A 6,185-nucleotide genomic window follows, 5' to 3' on the forward strand; every position below is an offset into this window, starting at 1 on the left:
CAGATTCTGACACAGAAGAAGAATGTGAAATTGTGTATGAAGATCCACTTCCAGTTCCAGTTCCAACTCCTGATGAATCTTCTACTGACACTGAATTACAAACTGATGCAGTTTGTAAAGCAGAATCCAACTAATTCTGTTTTATATGTTTGTGCAGGAACAGTCCTTGAACAGCAATGATTTATGGTACATGGACAGTGGATGTTCTAGGCACATGACCTGTGACAAGACTGCACTGATCATTTATGAAAGAAAATATGAAGGGCCAGTTGCCTTTGGGAGTGATGAGAATGGAGGAAAGATAGTTGGAAGAGGAACACTCACCAATGGCAAGGTATCCTTTGAGAATGTGCTGCATGTTGAAGGACTACAATACAATCTACACAGCATCTCTCAAGTATGTGACAAAGGATACAAGGTAGCCTTCAATGATGAACATTGCCTAATTTTGAAGCCTGAGTTTGTGATTCCAACTGAAATGATAATGATGATGGCTCCAAGAAATGACAACCTCTATGAACTGAGAATGAATACTGCAACTTCAAGAGGTGATTCATGTTTTGTTTCCAAAGCAACTGAAAATGAAACCAAGCTATGGCATAGGAAGATGTGTCATGTGAACTTAAAGAACATGAAAAAACTTGTAAAAGGTGAACATGTTGTTGGCTTTCCCACAAGAGAGTTTAAATTGGAAGAAAAATGCATATCTTGCCTAAAAGGAAAACAACATAAATCCTCACATAAGAGCAAAACGATAAACACAATTGATGAGGTATTGGAACTGTTACACATGGATCTATTTGGTCCTGTAAGTGTTCCAAGTATTGGAAAGAAGAGATACTGCCTAGTGATCACTGATGATTATTCAAGATTTACATGGGTATACTTCATGAGTAGCAAAGATGGAACCCCAGACCTGATCAGATCCTATGTGCTAAAGATGGAAAATCAGCTTGAGAGGAAGGTGAAGGTCATTGTAGGTTCCCAGCCGGATCTACACGGAATATCTCGTTCTACGTAGGTGCAGAATCCCTACGTAAGACGATACGAGCGTAGAAGACGAAACACGTTAAACACAATCAAACACAAGTTACAATAAACAAAGAACACGTTGTATTGCAACTGATAACACGTGATATATCAATCACCGAATACACAAAACTGAACTTCTCTATCAAACAAGCCGTAACCTTAACCTATATAACATTCGACAACTTCGCCTAACATGTTTAGGCGAAGTTGTCACTAACTTCGCTTGTTCAACAAGTTCGCCCATATCAAGCGAACTTGTGAGACAACTTCGCTTAATTCTAAATACAAAACATACTAACTCGATTACAGACACTAGATACTGAACTACTGACATCATGTACCAACAGACTCCCCCTTGGCAGTAGCTTCATATCTCTATCTTCAAACACGTGTCTCGTAATCCCAAAAATCTTGTATCTTCCATCTTCAAGCATGAACGCCTTCTCGTACACAAACTGAAACTACTCTTTGATATTTCTTTGCTTCTTCTTTCCAAGCAGGAATGTAAAATATCTTTTTCTCGTTCAGCACCTGCAGATCAGCTTGAGACAAATTCACTAAATGCATAGGATCATATACTCTCATTAGCTCTTGTTCATCTTCATCTTCCATTACTGCTTCAGCTGTTTCACAATCAACGTACCACCATTTCAGATCTTTGAGCACATCCTTGGGCATTTGTTTCATCGGTACTTATTTTAGACACCGGATCGGCTTATACTTCATGATCATCCAAGGCTTGCCATCTGCTCTCATTCCTCTGTCTTTGTCTTCAACGAGCTTTCCTTTCTGTGATTTCAACAGCTCGAACTTTTTCTCCTTTATGCTTTCCTTCCAGACTATCTTCCCAATGATCCTAGCCATATTATCATCACTCATGTTGATCAACCTCAACCTGGCTAAGTCCTTCACTTCACATTCAGGCAACGTATTCAACGATCTCAACAACCTCTTGAAATACTGAACCCCATCATACCGTTTAATCACAAAAAGTCTCAACTGCTCATCATATAACCAGCATATAATCCCCCTTTTCGATTCAGCATAACCCCTGATGTTGTAACTTTTCTTGAACATAATTGGGACCGCCGGTTTCTTAGTCTTTACGAACCACTGAGCGTAGCCTTCTTTCCATCTTGGCTGCTCCTCCCATTCTGTCTCATCACATCCCGTATCTTGACCCAAATCTGACTTTTCAACTTCTGGAATTTCATGTTCAACGTTGTCCTCCACAATCTCTCCTTCTTCAACTTCACTATCAATCACGATCTCAGCCCCTATTATCTCTATCTCCTCCAACGGTAACACATCCTCATCACCTATAACATCATCTAACACCTCCTCAGCATCCACAACCACCACATCATCACCCCCTGAACCGCCAGCTGCACTCGTTGACTCCACCTGAGATGTGGAAGTCCCAAGAGCTTGTTCAGTTCTTGGCAACTCTCCACCTGCACCTTTCGATGCATTGGGATCATCGTCTCGATCGTTACGCTTTTTTGTCCTCAGCTCGTCACCCTTACAGCTCAACTCCCCCTGAGATGCCAAGAACTGTTTCAAGGCATCAATTATTTTACCATGCTCGATCAGGAGGGACGACTGAATTTGATTCTCCGCAACGAGGCGCTGAATAGCATGAGTCTGGATAAGATTTACTCTTGATTGTTCTGCCACGACCCTTTCAAGCGCTGCTATTCTTTCCGAGTCGGATAAGGTTGCATCGAAATCAAACCTCAGATGTGATATATCTTGAGCGTACGGAGGAGGGATTCCCAATGTAACCGGCACCTCAGAAACAGGTGGAAACGTAACCGCAGGTGGTATCGTAACTGACAACCCTGCAGTGGCAACAACTGTCGACTCAATAAACCTTGCTACGACCTCCGTTGGAGTAAGAGTTGGAGGTGGCAAGGACACAATCTCCGGAGCCGAGAGCTGGAATGTAGTGGGTGGGATTCCGAAGGAAGATGAGGTAGTCACCACGGGAACATCCGTGGCGATTGGCTCTGTAACTGGCAATGGTGTAGAGACTATAGTCATACCAGACAGTGCGGGTGGAGTGAAACGAACCACCCTTGAGCTCTCACCAGCTCCCGAACCTGCACCTGCCCTTTCTCTTATCGATCTACGGACCAACTGATGTAAATCTTCCTCAAAGTCCGAATCACTGTCATCGTTCTCTCTTCCTCTTCCCATGAATCCTTTCTTGTGTAACTAAAATCCGTCTAGCTTCAGCCACATCATCATCTGAGGAATCAGAATCAGCCTCCGTCGTAGCTGCCATCGACACATCCACACTAGAAACCCGGGCAACCGAGACTTGCACCTCTTCCTCTGGATTAACACGTTCCATATCGAAGAAACCTTGACCGCCAAAAGCAGCTTCAAGGTCTACATTTTCCTCCGGTGCCACAACAAGAGCAGCAGGTAAAGCTTGTTGTACCTCAGGTGGTGGTTGAGGTGCTCCAGCCTGTTGTGGTGCCGGATCCCGAAAATCGTCCCCACGAGCTGGAACATACTCTGGATTGATCAAATACCCAAATAATGGAGTATGTCGAGGACGGAGCTCAGGTTTACTTCTTGCACTTGATGATCTGCACTGGGCGAAGATTCTCTTGCTTACACTCTCCACATATCTAATCGGGTGGCGCTGAGGTAACGTGGGAGCAACATGATTCAAGATCATTTGAAGGAATATTGGATACATCAGAAATCTCTCACGCGCCACCGCTCGTCTTTGATGGTCTATCTCGTAGAACACCATCTGACTAAAGCTATAACGCTTATTGTAAGTCAGTGCTGTCAATGCCGACTGCATGGTCGCACCCATTCCATCCGTACCAGCCTTTCTCCCTGACATACACACGATCATCACGTGCATATGAAATCGCCATTGGTCTAACAAGAATCCCTTTCGTCTTTGAGTATCCCCCAATGGACCAGAATATCCCATTCTCAGAAAAGCACCATCTCTGAATGGAGCCACGAAATCTGTAGGATCATCTCTCGTTTCATCCCCAAACTGCAAAGCCACCCTGATCTGTTCAGACGAGAACTGGACTATCTGATTGTTAACCGTTGCACACATAACCGGGGGCTCGACTCGACAATCATATTCCACTGTCTGCCAGAAATCTTCTATGTTTGGCAAAGAGATAGGCAGTGTTGTAGTAATAGCGTGGAAGATACGCGAGCGGATAAGAAACGTGATGATCTCGCGGAAATCATCAACACCGCTCGCATCCGGGTCCAAAGTTATGTACATGTTATGCCCCGGGAAAAACTGCCGATTGTTATCTCCACCTTCATCACCACCTGCACCACCTGCTCCAGCTACAGCTGCCATTTCTGCAACAAAAACAGTTTAAGTTAGAGAATCGTCAAGTCAAATCACAAGTTCGCCTATTAGCGAAGTTATGATTTATTCTGTATAGGCGAAGTTAGGGGTGGGGCGAAGTTGGGAACAACTTCGCCTTAACTTTAACTTCGCCTGATAACAGTTAATAAAAATTAAAAAGGGCCAGGCGAAGTTAATGATAACTTCGCCTAACCACAACTTCGCCTCATATACTGTTAAATAATTTAATATCAGGCGAAGTTAAACCTTAGGCGAAGTTATGGATAACTTCGCCTAAACTGTAACTTCGCTTGAATATGAAGCGGCAACAGTTTAGACGTTCAAACGAAGTGATTTTGGTCAACTTGGAGATTGCGGACTCAACCAAACATGTTTTGACGGAGATCAACATGATCAAGTTGAATACGACTACGTTAAAACAAGTTTGAAAAGCGGGTGTTGGATGTTTGAAAGAACGGGGTCACGAATCGGGTCGAAACGACCTTTTATTAACGCCATTGTCAGTGATTATACGATATGATGACACTACACACCTTTAAATCGGATTAGAAACTGAGAAAAACAACAAGATGTGATTCGAGATATAACTTCGCCTAGGTTACTGGAAGATAAGTTCGCCGGGTTTGAAAATAATAATGAGTTTGACCAATAATATCTTTATATAGGGTCAAAGATGAACAGGCGAAGTTGGGGCTAACTTCGCTTACCCCTTAACTTCACCTGTTATATTAACTTCGCTTGATAACCATGTTACAAAACAGACCCTCTAATTTGAACATTATGCTTTTAACTTTTAAACCTTCCTTTAAAGAGTAGAATGTTACGATCAAAGACCAAGTAACCAGGTATAAAATCATACAACTACATAAGTAGAATAAATTTTAAAAATAAAGTACACGGGATCAAATTTCAGTCTAATAGGGGACCAACATGTTTTAGAAAAGATCCGAACAGGAATCATACTAATTAGGTGACTGTCACATAGATCCATGTTCAGCTGTATTATGACATAAAGAAATAGGTTATAGCAGGTAAATAACTTAAAATGGTTTTCATCGCTTCTGTGATACGGGTTAGGTTCAATTAAGCTCAAAACTTAAATGGGCAACACATCAGAGATTATGATGTCTCCTATCTATTCTCAAAGCGTATTTGGCTTTCCCCAAGTCACCCCGAGTTGACCTCGACCCGTAGTGTCTGATTAAATTGTAAGTACACGTCGATCTGTAGAGTCTTCATCCCGTTCTCATTCTTGCATCTTGATTGAGAAGTATTAACATTATAAGCTCTAGAATGTCTCAGTAACACATAATAATAATTTTTTTTAAATAATAAGATTTACACAGCTTCAAGTAAACTACTGCAAGTCCCGAATCTGGATCACTGTAGTTTCTTGACACACCATTTTCTCGGGAATCTGAACACTCACGGGCTCGTGTATGACTGGGTAATCGCTTTTCTGCCTATCATTCGGAAAGATATATATGGAGACATGCACAACTCTTAAGGAGTTTCCACGTAAAATCGAGGAGATTTAGTTAGTATCACTTCTACTTTTACGCACCATAAAAAGCTACCATGACAACAATGACTGTTCTAAAGTCTTTTAGGCCTAATAACTTCACTAGTTAAGCACACAGAATCAGTTTGTCCATCACTTTCCAAGGTTGGATCAATTTTCTTTTAAACATTGTATAGATACTTCTTACGAAGCAGTAGACTTGAAAAATTATTTCATCTCCCCGTTTAAATTTTTTTTTTTTTAACTTCTATCGCCCCGATCAAGTCGAAG

Source organism: Bidens hawaiensis, unplaced genomic scaffold, assembly GCF_021521415.1.
Source record: "Bidens hawaiensis isolate Kalapana, Puna unplaced genomic scaffold, B.hawaiensis_p1.1 tig00028290_1, whole genome shotgun sequence".
Classification (NCBI taxonomy): Eukaryota; Viridiplantae; Streptophyta; class Magnoliopsida; order Asterales; family Asteraceae; genus Bidens; species Bidens hawaiensis.